This window comes from Manacus candei, unplaced genomic scaffold (assembly GCF_025592945.1).
Source record: "Manacus candei isolate 608988 ecotype Guabito, Panama unplaced genomic scaffold, ASM2559294v1 h1tg000024l, whole genome shotgun sequence".
Lineage (NCBI taxonomy): Eukaryota > Metazoa > Chordata > Aves > Passeriformes > Pipridae > Manacus > Manacus candei.
Window position 1 is genome coordinate 2,362,729 of NW_026138072.1, and position 18,267 is coordinate 2,380,995.

The following is an 18,267-nucleotide window of genomic DNA, read 5'->3' on the forward strand; positions in this document are numbered from 1 at the left end:
ACCTGACTTTCAAACCCCTGGTGCCATGTGTTCCCATACCATGATGTCACCATCATTCAGGTATTCTGCACAGGTTAATTTTTCTCCGGCAGATTTCACATTTTGCACATTTCCCCACAGCTACCAAAACTCTGTACCAGGCACTCTCTGTAATTCAGCTGAAGAGACCTTGTGCCCCGACCTGGTCCAGATAAGCTTGAAAACACAGTAACTGTGCAACACCAAAAGCCAGAACTAGGACACAGTTTGAGCCACAAGATGAAGTAGTGAGAACTTTGTGCAAATTGCCCATCTTTATCAAAGAGGAGTGATCAAAAGTCAGAAATCCTCTGGGAGCTAAGATTTATCACATACCTTAATATTTTCCATGCCAGATGGAAAGAATGCTTCACTTTTGCTTTTTATCCAAAACAAATCACAGCATACATGTATACACAATCATCTGACTCCTACACATCCAAGCACAACCAAAACAAAAAACATTACAATGCACACCCATTTTTTCCCTTAAGGGGAGAACAAACCACACCTAACAGGTATTAACAAAAACACTAAACATTAGAAAACATTCTGTTACAATAGGGATTTAAAAAAATATATGTAATACTGTAAGCAAAATTTTAATCTGTATAAAATGGATGTATGTTTCTCACATAAAAAAGTAACTGTTCTTGTAAACTGCTTCACAAATGGCAATCTGATTTCATTTCCAAGCAGAAAACTTACTCAGTGATTAGTATTACCAAGTCCTAAGTAGAAGGAAAGAAAAGCAGAAATGAAAACAAACATGGGCAAACAGTTAAGCAGAGATATTGCATACAGAAAAGGAGTCTATTTGCTGATAAAGTTGTAATTTTTACAGAAAGTCATAACCTTCATAAAATTTTAGATTTAAACAAAGCTTACTATGCAACAGATATTCCTTAAACTCTCAAGGACATGTTGTCACCAATCTTAATGGAAAGTCCACATATTTCACAGCATACTTCACTAGCTTGACAAGTTCACTATAGGCAGCTAACACACGTATTCCATCCTCTCTCCTTTTTCATTTTAACACTGTTTAACACTTCCTCCCACATGTTCCTCCAACACACCCACCTCTCTCCTGCAGCCTGATTCACTTATCTAAAGAGGAATTTATGCTGGTCTGAAAAAAACACCAGCCCCCTCAACTGAAAGGATATGGCTGGATAACTTATTGAGATATGCCTCAGATGTTGTGTCCAACAAACATCTTCTAAGTCAGTTAAAGACACCCTGCATAGCACCAGAAGGTATTTAAATTTTTGGTGTGAAGAAGACATTATTTTAAAATAAATTTGAAGATAACACTTCCAATGGTAAAAACACTATTTCTTGGTGAATATATTCTACATTTTTGGACAGAAAGCTTTTAAGTAGTCAAAAGCACTATTCAGCCTTTGTACACTTCACTGGCATAAGTTCTCATAATTGCTACAGGAAATAACTAAGGCTATGTCTGTGCGACACAAAGCACCATACTAATTAACCCTGCAGAGACACTAATTAATCTCGGCAGGGCCCACAGTAACATGACTACTCTGCACAGGGAATCTCCCCATGGTGATGCATCCTTGCTGCCATTTGGATACCCCACCTCCCACCCCAAGCAGTCTCTTTCACATGAAAGACGGGTCTTCCACCTAGGATGAACCCTCCATGGAGGGGTGTTTCCTCTCGGAAACTGTGGCACTGCTCATTTTTATTGAGGTCTATGACCTTCAGCAGTCAGTACTGTACATTGCACCAATTCTTGACAAACAGTAAAATAATTGACAGGTATTACTGAGGATCCTTGGCTGCTAGAGGACGAATGTGACAGGGTATACCTATGGACACTCTCCTGGGCCCCAGGAGGAAAGGTCCAGGACAGTACCTCAGAGGAGCTATGTATAATGATAATGGTGATTGTCTGACAATCATCTGAGGCAATTCACACCACATTTAAATTTCTCACCTAGTCTCAAAATAAAGCAAGGAGAGACCTTCTAGCACTAGTATAATTTTTCTCCACCTAGTCAGCTCCAAGTAGCAGATAATAGTGTGGTTGTTAGCACAGTAGAAAAAGTTAAAAGTGTTGCCAAAGCGACTTTCCTTTCAACATTCTTGTGATAAAACAAGCCCTGGGCTAATGCCAGAACATTTTATCTGCTGTACTTGATGCCACCTCTTGGTAGAGAGGCCTGCTCCTCCAGTACTGCAAATGGACTTTGAGCTTCTTATGACTTGTTAAAACACATACATTAAGGAATAAGGTACTCCGCAGTAGCTTGAAGTGCTTATCCCGATAGGAACTGGTTTTGAGCAACCAGAGAGCAAGAGGAGAGGAACACACACATTACAACCTGCAGCAGAACAAAGCCTCACAGCCTGCCCATACTACAGGATAGAAAGGCGCAGAAGGGTCATTCCCTGGGGCACAGACAAGCCAAAGCCAGGGAATTGTTTTACTGCCAAGCAGAACAGACAATTTCAGATTCTGAAGTGTCCCTGTCTAGTCCCCTCTTCCTCCTCCCCACAAATACATATCTAAAACTAAGGTATTTCTGAGACAATCCTGTTCTTACAGCCTCTCTCAGTAAACACAGACCTTCTGCAAAGCACAGCCCCATGAATTTAGCAGGAGTTACCTGAGCAAGGTGACTCATGTTGCTGGTAAATGCGATACACCAGTTCAGCTAGAACCTGGCAGGCAAGGCTGGCTTCTCACGTGTCAGTCAGTTTTGCACAGACAGAGGTCACAGCACCAGAAAGGGCAGTTTTGCTTTGGCCCAGGGCTTGTACTATAGTGTTCAGGGCTTGTACTACAGTGTTTCAACACGTAGGCTGTTTCTTGTGGCAAAAGCACAGGGACAACTACCTAGCACAAAGTGTGCTGCATTGAGACAAGGAGAAGTCATGTCAATTAAGCAGTATCAAAAGACTTCTTGAGACTTTTACAGTCTCAGCAGAGCAGACAAATACTCAAGTAAGTCTACCAGATCCAGCATGGATGAATACAAATCCTACACCCCTGTAAAAAGCATCATCATTCACTTATGAGACATTAAATTGCATTTGATAAGTAGGTGTTAAAGAAGTACTTCTCACACTTAGACCCAAATACTTCAGCTCATGAAAAATAGGAAGATGGCGTAAGATACATTTGCTATCCAGTCACTTTCAAAAACATTAAGGCATCAAAACATCAGATGTACATGTAAGTTTACAACTACCTAATAAAGGGCTGTTTCCTTCAGATTTTTTTTACCCAAAGGCTGACTGTGAATTGTACACAGTAAAAGTAACAAGACAGGTAAACACTTCAGTCTCCAAACAAAAACTGGTCAAGATTGTGACAATACAGTAAAACCCAGCAAGCCATACAAACAGATGTGCTGAATCTTAACGCTTTTAGCTGCCAAGTCAGGTGAAGCACCATTCATTGTACACTCAGGTCAGATAGATGTCCCACTTCCTCCTCCAGTACCTTCCCTATACAAACTGTGGAGTCCACCGTGGGCTTTGTGAAAGGAGATCTTTGCTTGGTAGGACAAACAGTGCCATGACACAACCACCACTGCAAAACAGATTTTCAGCTGGCAGACAGCTTTGAAAAAGCAATGAACTGATGAACTCCAAACTGCACAGTGCTATTGGGTGGTATGCTCCTTGCTACAGGAGGCTGCAAGAAGGATCTTCAAAAGTCATATATCACTGAGGGCCACTCTTATGGTAATACTGTTTCCCTTGTGTAAAAGCTAATAACAGCCAAATATGACAGCTGTCTCATCTGATGTTCTGAATCAATTATTTGAACAAGAAGAACTAATAATAAGGTCATTCTGAATTTACTTCCTGTGAAGCAAGCTAATCCAGGATAACACTGTATGTTCTTACTCCTTCAAGAGCACTGTGTTCTAGACAAAACAGTAAAAAAGACATTTTGGATGAGGGGTGGTAGACAAAACCAAGCATTTCCAAGGATTCAGTGACCAGGAAAATTAAATAACCAAACATGTGGCCTCCAAGGAAAAGGACATATTATTCCTTAGAGTTCCACTAGTAGCTCCTAAGAAAACAGCTTTCTCCAATTAAACTTCAAGTCCTGTCACTCTAAGACATTTGTCAGTGTCCCTCAGAAACAAAGCAGGACAGTAGTGAGTCCTAGCATAAGCAAGAAGGATTAGCAAGGGGAGGACAAACAGGACACAGGCAGTGCTGGTCAGGATGTTCTTCTCTGCTGAAATGGTTATCATGAATAGCATATTTAGCAATGGCATTGATTGGGAACTCCACAAACAGCAATATTCATAGAATGGTTTGGGTTGGAAGGGTCCTTAAAGATCACCTCATTCCCTCTGCTCTAGGTAGGGACATCTTTCACTAGACCAGGTTTCTCAGAAGTTGTCCAGCCTTGCCTAGAACACACCCAGGGATGGGGCACCGACAACTTCTCTGGGCAACCTGTCCCAGTGTACAGCACCCTCACAGTAAAGAATTTTTTCCTAATATCTAATTTAAACCTACTCTCAGTTTGAATCTATTCCCCCTTGCCCTGTCACTACATGTCACTGTAAAAAGTCCCTCTCCACCTTTCTTGTAGGCTCCCTTCAGGTACTGGAAGATCACAATTAGGTCACCCCTAAGCCTTCTGTTTTCCATGCTGAACAAACTCAATTCTCTCGGCTTTTCCTCATAGGAGAGGTGCTCCAACCCTCTAATCATCTTAGTGTCCCTCCTCTGGACTCACTCCTACAGGTCATTCCTGTGCTGAGGACACCAGAGCTGGATGCAGCACTCCAGGCGGGTCTCATCACAGTACAGGGGCAGAATCCCCTCCCTTGACCTGCTGGCCACACTGCTTTTGATGCAGCCCAGGATACAATTGGCTTTCTGGGCTGTGAGCACACATTGCTGGCTCATGTCCAGCTTCTCGTCCACTAATATTCCCATCCTTTCTGCCAAAAAATAAGTAGTGAGATTCATAACAATGAAGTTAGTACTCTCTCTCTCCACATACAGGAAAAAAATAAATAAATACATTAAACACTAGATTTTCATGCTCCAGCTCACAGACATTAAGGTTGTAGTCTAACAACATAATGTCTCAAACTAGACTGGGGAAAACATGCATGTACAGTGATTTTCAACATATATTTCTCCTGAGCAGTTAAAAAATATGCCATATAAAATTGCAAAAGTCCCCTCGACTCATACAATGCATAAAACATGAAGGTCACCGAGCAAAGCAACCTCAAATGATTCTTCCTGAAAAGTTGCAGGCTCTCCCTTGTGAGGGCAGCCAGCAAAAGGCAGGGGAGGGAGAGGACAGAGTGGAAAAGCAGATGAAAATGCCAGCACAAGCTTTGCAGCACTGGTGTGAGGGTTCAGCACACTTGCAGGTACTCAGGGTCATTGTGGATGAAAAATTACCAGTTTAATTGCTGTCCCACCACAGCTTCTGTTGAGCATACTTTGATTTATGCAGGACTATCCGGCTTGTTGCAGCAGTTTGCAAACAGTTTGTCCACCAGAAAGAGATACCAACCAGGGGATTTTGCATGCTCGTGCACACACACACACTCTAATACACCTTCGACATTAAGTACTGCCTTTCAAAAACAAATCACCACTTCAAGCTACAAATACTCTCTCATTTAGATATAATTTAAATATTCCATTAGATTGCAACACCAAAACCTACTCAGTGACACAAACCAGATCAGCTTTCACTATTTCTTCAAAGAGCAAGAAATAAAATACTAAACTTACAGGTCTGATAGTCCACCGTTTTTCTCTGGCACACCAAAACGTACATTATTTAACTGCAATGCCTGAAACAGTAACTTGACCTCTCTGGGAAGGTGGGCGGTATTATTCAAGCTGAAACATTAGAAACATGCATAATTACGCTGAGTATTTGCCACACATTCTTTCATCCGTGAACCAATATGAATGGAAAAGTCACACTGACACTCCAGGCTTAGATTATGTCCAAACCATCAATTAAGAAGGTTTTTCGTGAGCTCCTGAGAGAACAAAATTTTTTGGGCAGGAGAAATTTTCTCTGGACTTAACTGTACATACATTACAAAGACAAAATGTCACTGCTGAAGCACAAAGCCAAGTGGGCTAAACCATGGATGTTGAGCTTTCTGCCCACCAGTGATAACATAGTGTCACTTTGTTTTCCTCTGACCCCACAAATCATTCATGCAGCACTTGTGAGGATGCCTGCCACAGGACCAGCCACATCCCATCATTCATCATCCACCTCTTCCTGCGCTGTGATGCCTCTTGCACTCCTGTGTGGCGCCTGCCTGCTCCTCAGCACAACCAAAGGACTTCTGGCAGAATCAGACCATCCACAGGACTGGATGGGACCCACTGGGAGGGGAAACGGGGTAGATGCATGAAGAGAAGACACCATGGCTTCTAACTCCACCAGCATCCACAACTCACTTCACAGCTGCTTATGCCTATGGCAGTACCCCCTTCTCACCAAGCATACAGGGTGCCCTCTGCATGTAGCCTTCTCTTAGAAGAAAACAGCATTCACCTTTCAAGTTTTGGGCAGCAGAAGATAAGTGAAATACCACAATCCAGTATTCACAGCTGAAACCTAGTGAAATACACAAAACTTTCAGAACTTTTAAGGCTAGAAGACAACATAAAAATGCAGCTTTTTTTCTTCAGAGAGAGAAAATGCAGTTCAAACAAGAGAACTGCATACACGTGTCAAACTCAGTCTTCTGTAATATTAAGTTTTCATATTCCTCAAAACCAAGACCTAGCTGCACTCCTGACAAATAAGATGCAATAGTATCTATAGCTGTTGAGATCCCAGTTGTCCCTGAACTTATTTTGATACCAGCATCCGTATGTTGCTGTTCTGGGCAACTAACTCAAGTATCCCCTTTCTATGATGGAAATTCCAGCATTCTTGATTCAGCTCATTTCATTCTTGGTGCTTTGTACAAACACATATGTAATACAAGGTATTTATTTCAGCTGATTCCTCATGCACTAGGGACAATGCATGCATCTGGAACACTGCTCCAGCAGAGACACATGAACAATTCTAGAATCATTCTTCTGCTGTTTTTCAAGCAGTCTAGTTGCCTGTATTTCTTGCCCTTCTTTATATACTTCAAAAACTTTGGAATTCATAACAATGCACATAGAATATTGAGAGGTACTTCCCTAAGTCAGATTTTGTAGTTTCAATGACCTGTGTTTTCCCTTTAAGCAGGATAACTATGTATCTCAGGGAACACAAGTTGCCACAGTGACCATGTAGAAAGAAGGTAATACTTCGGGGACTATTTTCCACATGTATTTGAAATCTCAAGATATGAAAATTGGTCATTGTCAAATTATTATGACCATATAAACAGAACTTGCTGAACAATTTTTTTGTGAGTTTTAAATCTGTTTTTGCAAATAATGGTTTATGCAGAGTTTAAACCCTGCATTCTTTCATACATACTTGTGAAAACTGCAGATAGCTTTATTTTGAATGTTCTTTCCTTCTTCCACATAACCTAAAAAAGAATTAAAAGGTGACAGAGCAACCATCTTAAGCCCTACTTAAAATATCTATTCAGAATGTCTGAGCAATGTGATGAAAATGCTTTAAGTCAAACAAAAGTGGCTTGTGGTGAAAAGAGAGGAAACAGAGTAAAGATCCAAGTCTGCATCAAATCCTGGTTGGAATAATTTAATTGCCACTGTGTAAAAGCAGGAATTTCTCCAGTCCATTTCAGTATTTGCTATTCGAATAAACACAAAAGAAGGGAAAAGTCAATGTTAGAGTTTTAAATTTCAGTTTAGTGGTTTGGTAACAGCCTTCCTCAAGTCATTTTCCCGGGAAAGAGCTGCTAGAGCACAGAGCTAATTAGGGCTTGCCAGTTAAGCTCTTTTTTCTGTTCTGCTCAGAAAACCTAGACAAATAGCTTATCCATGGATAGACCTGGGGGCCTTTAACAAATAGTTTGTATTCCACTACAAGCTTAGGCATATTACATAAACATCTGGAGTACCCAGGAGAACCTCGAATACCTCCCTCCCCCCTTCTGCCCTGCAGCATCTTCATGACACTGTTTCATCAACAGTGACAAAAAGAAAACGGTATTATTGTGGGCTTCAATCCAAAAACTGTTGTCATCTGTAGCTTGTCTATACGTACACAAGGGTTTGGGGTGAAAGGGAGGAGGGGTAATTCAGGTGCACAAAAAAGTTTTCCAATCTTCCTTATCAGTTCTTAACTTCTGAGAAAGAGTGAGCCTTGTATCATTATTAAAAAGAGACTATTTCCAGAATGGTTGGAGACTAGACTGCTCTGGGGGGGAAACAGCAGAGAAAATAGGTATGTTCAGCTTTGCCCTGGAGATGCAGTCCAGTATGGAAGTGCTCTTGACATCCAGAAGTTAAAGAAGAAGACACAAAAGCTGTGTTGACCATGCAAAGGCCCACAATTAATAAAACAGTTGTTCACCATGCAGCAGATACTTTGATACCACATTTCACAGCATAGCTGGATTGGAGGCAAGAATCTATTTGCTGTGTGAGCCAATCTATATATAAGGAGGGAAAGGCACACAGTTCTCTCTAGCATGTTTTCCACAAAGTCCTAGGACAGCAACACCAGGGCCTTCTGTTTAGCTGCAGTCCTGCAGGCATCTTTGCAGTCTATCAAGCCTAACCACTGAGCAATTCTTTGCGTGTTTATTTTTCAAACCTGTAGAGCTGTACCTTCCTGCATATTACAGTAACAGCATAATAGGTGTAGCTTAGCTACCTTAAAATATTCCCTCCATAAAACCAGGGAAACAAAGTCTTCTGCTTCACTGCTGCACCATAGGAGAGCACCTAAAGCTTCTGGCAAGAAAGACAAAGACAATAGCAGACAACCAGTGTGATAAACTACCCTTCACATTTTATTCCAATGACTAGTAGTTACATTTAAAAATACACAAAATCCATGCATGTGTTAAACATGAGAGAAGCTGTCCTGAGAGCTGGATGCTCTGAGATCACATTTCAAAGCAATGCAGTATCATTCTTTTAATCTTTTGGGAAAACCAGCATGGATATTCTGCTTCAATGTAATTAAGGCAGGAATTCCAGCCTCTTCATTGTGACCTTCCACAAAAACCTTAGGGGTCAAGAGTAGCAGCTTGTGCATGTCCTGCTACAAAGCTAATATATCTGTACTATCAGCAAAACCCTTCTCTAACAATAGGGCCAACAAGTTTTAGGGAGGTAAGGGGGGACATGCAGACACACTCAAAGACTGCCATGCAACAGCTTATACATAACCATAAATTAAAAGTTGTTTTTCTGAAGGCAGTTGCAGGTATTTCATTTTTACTCTGCAGGTGGAAAAAAAATTTAGATTCACTTTCATGTTTTATTCTCGAATATCCAGACCCTATCAAAGCAGTAATGAATTAAAGACTTGTTTTCTTAGAGCAATTATTAGTGAACAAAATGAAGCCAAGGGAAAGGCTACTTCTTGCTCTGACAGTGAAGTGCTAAGCAGAGAGAGGGAGAGTTTGGAGAAAAAGTGTTGGGTTTTTTAGCCCTTGGGCCACATCACAGTAAATCCCTGGTGAAATCTCATGAGCACAAGCACAGCTGCAGCCTGCAGTGACAATGCTGCTACTTGCCCTTCATACCACAGCAGCCATGCTCTCCTTCCCCAGCACTTCTCAGCAGTGAGTAACAAGGACTGCTCCAGGGGAAGGGCAGCATAGGCAGGAGGGGTGTGCGAGGTGAGAATGGCAACAGCTCAGCTTTGCAAAGGCTCTGGCTGGTGGAAAATTTAACTGAACCCTACTCAGCATGCTTGGTATAAACTGTCTCAGGTTGGCCAGCATCAAGTCATGAAAAGAGATAATCAGAAGGGTTTTTTCCTCCTCATTCTTAACCTTTGCAATCCGAGAAGACTGAAAGAGGACACCATCTAGCAAGAGGGCTGCTAATTAATTCCTCCTCATCCAGGCAAAGCTTCTAGCTGCAAAGTATCTGCTCATGTAGGAATAGCACTTGACAGCATTAAAAGAGAAGCTTCAGTTGTTCTGAAAAATGCCATTTAGAGACTAAATCATCTCACAAGATGATTTTCCCTATAAGCAGTGAGAAAAGGTGAATGAAAAGCAACATCACTCTTGCTTGATTAGTTTTCAGAGCACCAACTTACCATGCACAGTGATTTTGATGGGAGGTCAGCACACCACAGGCATAGATGCTTTCAAAAGTGTAACTTTACACGAGGAAGAGTTTTCGTATCATCTGTTAGTTGAACAAGCTTCCCTGAAATAAACTATTTCTGAACAAGTTGGAACAGCATAGAGATGCCTTGGCATAAGGGCAGAACCAGAGTGCAATTGCAAGTGACATGCCAATTTAAGACATGGGCAGCTAAAGGAAGCAAGACTGTTGTCTTAGGTGCTCAGTTATCTTGGATCAAAGGCTATAAAAAGCTCCTTGGATACAGCACTAAAACAAGAGATGAGTCAGACAGAACAATAATGGAAAAACACCAATGGACCCAACAAAAAGAGAGTTCAGCACACTTTTAGCACTGAGGACCTCCAGCACTCTGCAACTAGCAATAGTTTGTTTGCATATCAAGGCCGCACTGTTAGTACTATCACAGTAGAAACAATAGAACACTCAATAGCAAGAGTCAAAACTCCCAGTTGTCATTAGGCAGATATAGCCTCAAAGTTAAATATCATCTGAAACATCTGCAGCTCAGCTGTAGCCTTTTGGAGGGTCAAAGAGACACCACAGTCATTAAAAATTTGAAGAACAATCCTGCATGAGCAAAGACTCAATAATCCAAAATATTTTCCTTCTTCTCACTTTATTTAAGACTGAGATGTCCCTCATTTTAGCTGGCACAAAAACCATGGAGTTATTTAAATTAATATTTAGATTGTGGGTTTTTTTGATGAGGCAGGACAGGCTATAACCTTGTGCCATACCCAAAGTAGCTCTAATCTCACCACCCTTTTCCAGTTACATTTAAATGCTCCTAGCACTATTTCTCTTCACTACTGCTACTACCTGGGGTGAAGCAGGAGCATCAAGACCACCTCTTCACAACTGCCTAAGTGCAAGTGGGCAACAGGCCAAGTGGATAAACACAGGCAATGGAAAGGATTTTTTTTTCTGTGTTATCACCCTATGGGTACACAGAGTGCTTGCTCAAAGCACAGGAGATGTGCAGCCTAGCCAGCTGTGTTTTCTCACAGCAATTTTTCATCCCTTTGTCCCCATCCTTTTCTTTCTACTCACTCACAGAGCAATCTCAGCCACCTATCTTCCCCTGAAAAAAAAAGGGTTATAGTTTCTGGCCTTACCACAGCACACAAATTTCACTGAAATCTGAGAAGCAAGCATGTTTTACTTCATTTGAACCTGAAGACACCTGCAGTTCAGTCTCAGGTGCGTAATTCAGAGCCAACAGCAGGGGAATAAAAATGTCAAGGACAAGATATTTTCTTAAAACAAACCAGATTTTGTGCCAGGCAAACAATAGGAATACTATTTATTCTGGGTTCTTTCCTTTTAATGCAGAAATGCTCCACTGCAGGATACACCATTGTAGGTTAATGAATTCCCCTGTACCAGCTCCTCTCTCTGACAAACTGACTGGCTTCAAGCCCTTCTTTGGACAGGTAACCAGTAAGAGGTCAGCTAAAGGACCCTGAAGGTGCAGCAGGCTGGATCGGGAATGCTGATCAGGTAGCCAGGACCCAGACTGGGTAAGGAGAAATAATACACTACCCTCTGGGTGATTACCAGGCATTTCACACCAAGGCTGTCAGATCTGGAGAACATGACAGAGAACAAAAGGTATAGGGACACGCTTCCTACTGAACTCTATTATTTCTTTTCAAAAGCAATCAAATGCCCTGGGTTTGAGTGTAAGAGTGAGGGAGAGTCCTCTCCTACTTGGAATAAACACACTTATGAACATTCCTTCCTTTTATACTGTGTTCGTCTCTACTTGGCATTGCAAGCTGTTGCAGGATGACTCAGTTTGTTACTGATTAACATCTCACTTAAAGTCTTTTCTGCGTGCCCCAGTCCAACTCTTCTCACATCAGTCAGGCATCCTGACACCATGCATTTCTTACGATTTTGCCCTCAGGTGTATCAGACAAATACTAACTCAATAGCCCAGAGTTCACCATGTACCAGCAATTTTCTCCCCCCCTCTCCAGAGGACAAACCCCACCTTCTTGCAACTACACAGTCCTGCAGCACAAGCCTTTCACATCCCCAAGGGCACTGCAGGCAGCAGAACAGTGCTGCCATCCCAGATTTCCATGCATAAAATGGGAAGAAGAGGTGTCAGGGGACGGTACGTGCAGATACCTCATAGACACCAGCAGCTGAACCACCATGCAGTGTATCATCCATTTGTTTCTGGAGAGTGGGGCCGGGGCCTCCTGCCCAGAGAGTGTGTGTGTGCTTGTACGTGGAGGGGAGTTACTTCAAGGTGACTGACAAACATGATACTTCAAATCAGAGAGCAGGGAAAAACAGCATACTTCAGTTTTGGGTCTATTTCACCCAAATTCAATTTCTATAGGAAAAAAAAATCAACCTGTTCCTAAATATTGAAGAGAAGGTGTCTATCTTTCATAATGGGACTGCTCTCTTGAACAGTCATCCAAAGCTATGTGCTGGTACGGACAAAAGGCATCACCCCCCCAAGAAGTTTTCCAGTAACAGCTGCTGAAAAGTCTGAAAAGTGGTGTTACCCCAGGCAGTACCTCACTGCCTTGCAACCTGACCTCCCCACTCCCACCTTTTCCCCAGGCACCAACACAACCTTATTCAGCTTCATTTCCTCGCAGCACACAGCCTTGAGCTGAAGACCACCTCCATCTGTGCTTGCAGCTCATGCTTCTCCCACCAGCACTGACACCTCCACTGGCATGCACACAACCTGTCCCAAGAATCCCAAGGGAATCCCAGGCACAGGATCTCACCCCTTCTCTCATTCTACTTCCACAGTGTGGCATTTCCAATAAAACACTGCAGTGTTCACAGCTTCCGTGTTTGCAAAATCCTGCTCAAGGGGTCTTCTTTTACTGCATTTTTGCACAAGGAACACTCATAAACCCTGCAATTCACAGAGGAGCAGGAGTGATGTCACACCTCCATAGCTTCACAAAGTCTCCAAAGGCCAGAGCAGTGCAAAGTGATATGTGACTTTCTTTCAGAAACAGAAGCAGAAGGGAAGGCAAAGAAACAAGTCACAGTTGACAATGGAAGCTCGTTTGCTGCTTTCAGAGTTGTATCATGAGACAAGCTAGGAGACCTTCACCTGTCTATCTGCATGCAACTTACTGGCACACCTGATCTTATTTCCAGATGTGATCTCTAGCAGTCCATGCAGGCTACTCTGTGAAATTAGCAGTGTAAAACCCAGTATTTTATTTGGGTGATAGCCAAAAATCACTCCTGTGCCAGGAGTACTGGTACTTCCTATAAATATTAGACAATATTTACACGTGTCAAATAACAGTTTGGCAAAAAAAAAAGTTAATTCACCCAAGAGCATTTTGATCCTCTGATAAAACATTTCCTAGTTAAAGATGGAACAATACAAAGGACTTTGGACACCAACCAGCTGTCACACTTGTGTTGTGAGCTGGCACTAAATCCCATAGAGCCAAGAGGAAAGATTTAGATGGTGGGAGGAGACCAAATGGTCCCTTTGCATTCACAGCATGTGAGAAATTCCTTCGGAGAGGTGATTCCTGCTCTTGCTACCTATCTGAAGCAAGCTGAAAGAACGGGGATCCATCAAAACTCACCAACAGAAAGCAAGTAGCTGCACTACTTTGACAGTACTGAAGTATTGCAAAACTTGTTGGATGTACTACAGCTGGGGATGTTGTGAGCTAGAGATGGGTTTTTTTGCTTTGATCTCTAAAGGATGCTTAGAAATTGAATAGAAAGATTTCAAAATGCAATGACCCATTTGCAACCTTTGAGCCTGAGCTGAGTGAGGAAAACAAGAAGTGAGCTTAACAGAGATCTCAGACAGTAGCTGGGAAAAGTGAAAGCAGACCTCCTTTCCTCCTGCTTAAAATGAAACATTCACACACTTGTACCTTAAAAAAAATCCTGATGCTAGCAGACTTCAACATTATTCTTCAAATATTCTCAGTACAGATATATTAATATTTCCCTGTACTTCTACTGGTAAATAGAGCACTTGGCAATTAAAAAGAAATGCAGCTTGGGGGGAAGCAGATTAGAAACATATTTTGCTACATAGTTCTAGTATGATGAACTCTTAATTAAAGAAAATATTAATTCAAAGTGTTGAAAGAAACAGTCCACAGAACTATGTGGTTCCTTCCAAGCTTCAATCTCACTCTCTTTTTAACTGATGTGTTTTATCACCAGCCTTTGAGAAATTGATTCTACAATCCCATTAAATCGATAGGCCATAATACACAAAATGAAAAAGAGGGGACTGACTAACCCTTGAGATGCTCTTGATCTCTTGATGTTTATTAGCTTATTTTTACTAGAGATGTCGTAAAATAGAACTCCTGAAAGTTCTCCTTATGACAAACCTATTACTTTTCAGGCAACTCTCAGATGTGCTGCTTGACCTGCCACCTGCCTACTTCCAACGAGATCAGTGCCTTTACACTTAGCAGCACAAAGGGACCAACTTGACAAAACTCATGCTCGGCACTTTGAACTGCCTAACACCAGATCCAGAGCTGACATTACTCCAAGCCTTTCATGGGGCTCTGTTGTGATGCAAATAATGTACAATCCCCAGACACAAAAAAGTCATTAAACTAGAATTAGGAGTTATAAGTAACTGGCAAGCTGAAGGAAAAATCCGGGTTAAAAAGAACATCAAAGAAAGATCTACAAAGAAAATAGGAAACAGCTGTTTACAATTACACTTCAGCAAACGTAAGGAAACACAGGTATGACGACCGCAGGCTCAGCCGGCTTCGCTTCCCCAGTATGAGGTGTGCACTCACGTCACCCTTTCCCCCTGTCACCCAGCCCTGCGCGTGGGCTGAGAGCACTGACAGCATTTTAACTTTGCAGCCTTCTGCTCAGCCCGCCAGTCACACCGGCCGGCAGACAGGCTAATACCAGCAACAAGCAACAAGCCAGCTCTGTGTGTGACCTGGAGCCAAGACCAGCCCATCTCCAGCCAAGCTCCCAGCAGCTCCCCAGCTGCTGACCAAACAGGGAATTGAGCAAACTGGGCAAGAGCAGAGAAAACACTCACATGGTATTAGGTCAGGAGTTAAAATATCTCAATGACCTGCAACTTCTATCAGGAACAGAAGTGATGAATGCCAGAGCCACAAGGAAGACAAACTCATCTACAAAAAAACCCCATCCAGGCTCTGATGCAATTTCTGTCACTTCCGACAGACAGCAAGACAAAAGTAAGCGAAGTTTTCTCCCTTATGGAAAACAATCAAACAAACAAAAAACCACACACAAAAAAACCACAAACAGCCATGATTTAAAATTAAATTTTCAAGAAACTATTGAGGAAATAGATGAGTTTTCTAGATCAGAGGGAAGCTCAGCATCTCAGCCTAGCGAATGAAGACTATAGCTTTTTTTATGGTAAGAAAGATAACTTGGAGCCTCTTTGCCTGTAACTCCATCTTCAACATCAGCACCAGCCACCATTCACTTCATCCAACTTCAGTCCTGATTGGGCCATCCAAGAGGAATTATAAACCAGTCATGCAGCACAACAGCCTTCTTTCCACAGTAACAAAACATAATACAGGAATGTACAACACAATTTGGGGCTATTTTTCATCCGGAACATATGCCCTGTAAGAACAAGCTCTCAATTAACACGTTAATAGTGAAAGGAAATCAAAAGGTCAGTTCAAAAAATCATGCATAACTCAGGCTGGAGGAGTGTTCACAGCTAAGAAAACACCAGATTCCTGCAGAAAGTAGGAAGAGCTTAAGAGAGCAGCTGGCAGAGCAAGCACATGTTTTGTGCCACAGGCACAGCTGGTCACAGCCCATGGCCAGAGGAGAGGGCAGCAAGGGGGTAGTCCACAGCCCCCACTACCCAGCTGCAAACAATTGAGGCTAGGGAGTACTCACTAAAGCAACTGTGGTACCTCTGAGTATTTGTGTTATGATCCCTGGCCCTTATGTGGTTTATCTTGCTGAGAAGATGACAAAAATGCAAGTTCTCAAGACACCCACGGACAAGACAAGATCAGGCCAACATTACTTGCCAGGAAAAATTTCCTCTCTGCGCACTGCCGTGAAGTAGTATGTGTATCTTTTATTAGCCATACATAAATTTTCTTTGCAATGCTGAGCCTTGAACTTTGTACCAAGAATAGTCCAGTATGTATTCTTTTTCCATTTCCAAACTAGAACATCTTGTAAGACTGCAGCAGTCTGAAAAGTCACGGTAGTCACACACTATTGCTGTTACAGTGAGAGGCAGCTGTGTGTTTACACACACACACACACTTGCAGTGAGGAGAAAAGGAATTGCACTACTGGCTCATTACTTCTGCTCCTGCAGTTTAAAACTGGTAGAAATTTGATGACAGGCTGAAAATGTAAAGCAAAGGACAGTTTCTCAAGAAAAAGTTTTACTTGTCAGTTTAGACAGAGGAGCCTGAATTCTGTCAGAGACAGCTCTTTCACTTCTCCCTTTTATTTCTTCCATTTTCTTCTTGTTGCCCTCCCTTTTCTGTATTGTCTTAGAGACTTTGAATAAACAGAGCAAGCATTCAGAGGGGCAGGGTGAAAGAAGAGGAACAGGCACAACTTGATGGACAGTGAACAAAGTGTGCACTAGATAGAAAAGTTACAGGAAATAAAAGGAGTCCAGAGAGCCGAGACGGAGGAATAGCAAAAGCATGAGAACAGCCAAGATGCTTCACAGACGTGTCTGGGCAAATGTTCAAGGCCGTGAGGTAAAACTACCAGAAGCCTGGAGTTACATTGTGCTTCTTCATACTCCAGTAAAACCTACCCTGAATATCTCCCAGGAGGGATCCACGGACAACCCTGCAACTTCCAATCCAGCAGCTTATTCAGAGATGGAGAAACCAGCTGTGTTAGACATCCAGGCCTCCTCTAATCCCTCTTAATCAATAGGCAGCTGGTCATCACCCTGGCTTAAGTAGTCAAGATGAGGCGATGGGCACAGATGGGACAATGAACTCATAAGCCTAGTCATGAGGGTGGCTGGCCAGCATGGACCAGTTAGAGCTGTGTGCACTGAGCATGTTTAACCTCCAGTATCAAAACTAGTCTTTCTAGAAGCGATATTTTAAGCCTCCTCCTATCTCTCCACTGCAGTCAGAAACTTCCTGGTAACTCTCAAAATTATTCAACTAACTCTCCAAAACCAGCAGGAAGTTGATTTCAATTTTTCTCAGACTATGCTGAAACCCACATCTCCATGAGCTGCTCAGCCATCCTTCTGTGGGCAGATGATGCTCTACATGGGGCAGGCTAAGCAGGTGGGAAGAAGTACCATTTCAGGTATGTGACTTCAATTTACCTCTGCATGCAAGTCAAACCCACCTCAGCTAAGGTCAATCTCTTTCTAGCAAAAGCCAGGATAACATACTGCAGTTAAATCCGCACCTGAAAGCCACCATTGCTTTAATTAGATTCAGTCAAATCCAGGTCTTTGCAGTCTAGACATGGTTTAGCAAGTGCTTTTATGTGAGTAATTCACTGAGAGAGAACACAGTTCTTAAAGGAATTAGATAACTCATTACATGTGAAGTTTTATCTGGAGCTTACCTAATTTTTGGCAAAGAAAAACAGTTGGATTTTGAGAGGGCAAAGACAGCCAAACATAAGCATTCAAGCATCAGTATAGGAGAACATTTTACCTGGGGAAGGAAGGAAAATGTTCCTCCTTGAACCTACTGCTTTTCCAAAGTTTAGCCAGCCACAAGAGGCTTTCCGTTCAGAGCAAGAGCATTAAACACGACAATTTTGCAACACAGCACAGAAACATGAATCTTGAGGCAATGCAGAACACAGACTCCATCCCTTAGCTCTGGTCCCTTTTGTAGTCTCTGTACTATTCTGGGTTTTAGGTAAAGATCCAGAGATTTATACAAAGGGGAGAGTAACTACTGCCTCTGACCTACAGTATATATACACTGGTCACACACCTATTTACAGAAACTCCAGGCAGGAATATCAGAACAGCTTTGTGGCTTGACAACTTCT

The 18,267-nt window shown here is 42.2% G+C and overlaps 1 protein-coding gene across 3 annotated transcripts in view; it reads right to left on the reverse strand.

Annotated features, from left to right (window-relative positions):
* KANK1 (KN motif and ankyrin repeat domains 1) overlaps positions 1 to 18,267 on the reverse strand; it is a 129,007-nt gene that overhangs the window by 99,859 nt on the left and 10,881 nt on the right. The window contains exon 1 of one of the 3 annotated variants that reach the window (XM_051788459.1): positions 5,779 to 5,847. The exons of the other annotated variants lie outside the window; for them this stretch is intronic. The gene's annotated coding sequence lies outside the window, so the exon portion shown is untranslated. Of the gene's footprint in view, positions 1 to 5,778; positions 5,848 to 18,267 lie in introns of those variants that run through there. 3 annotated transcript variants of the gene reach the window in all.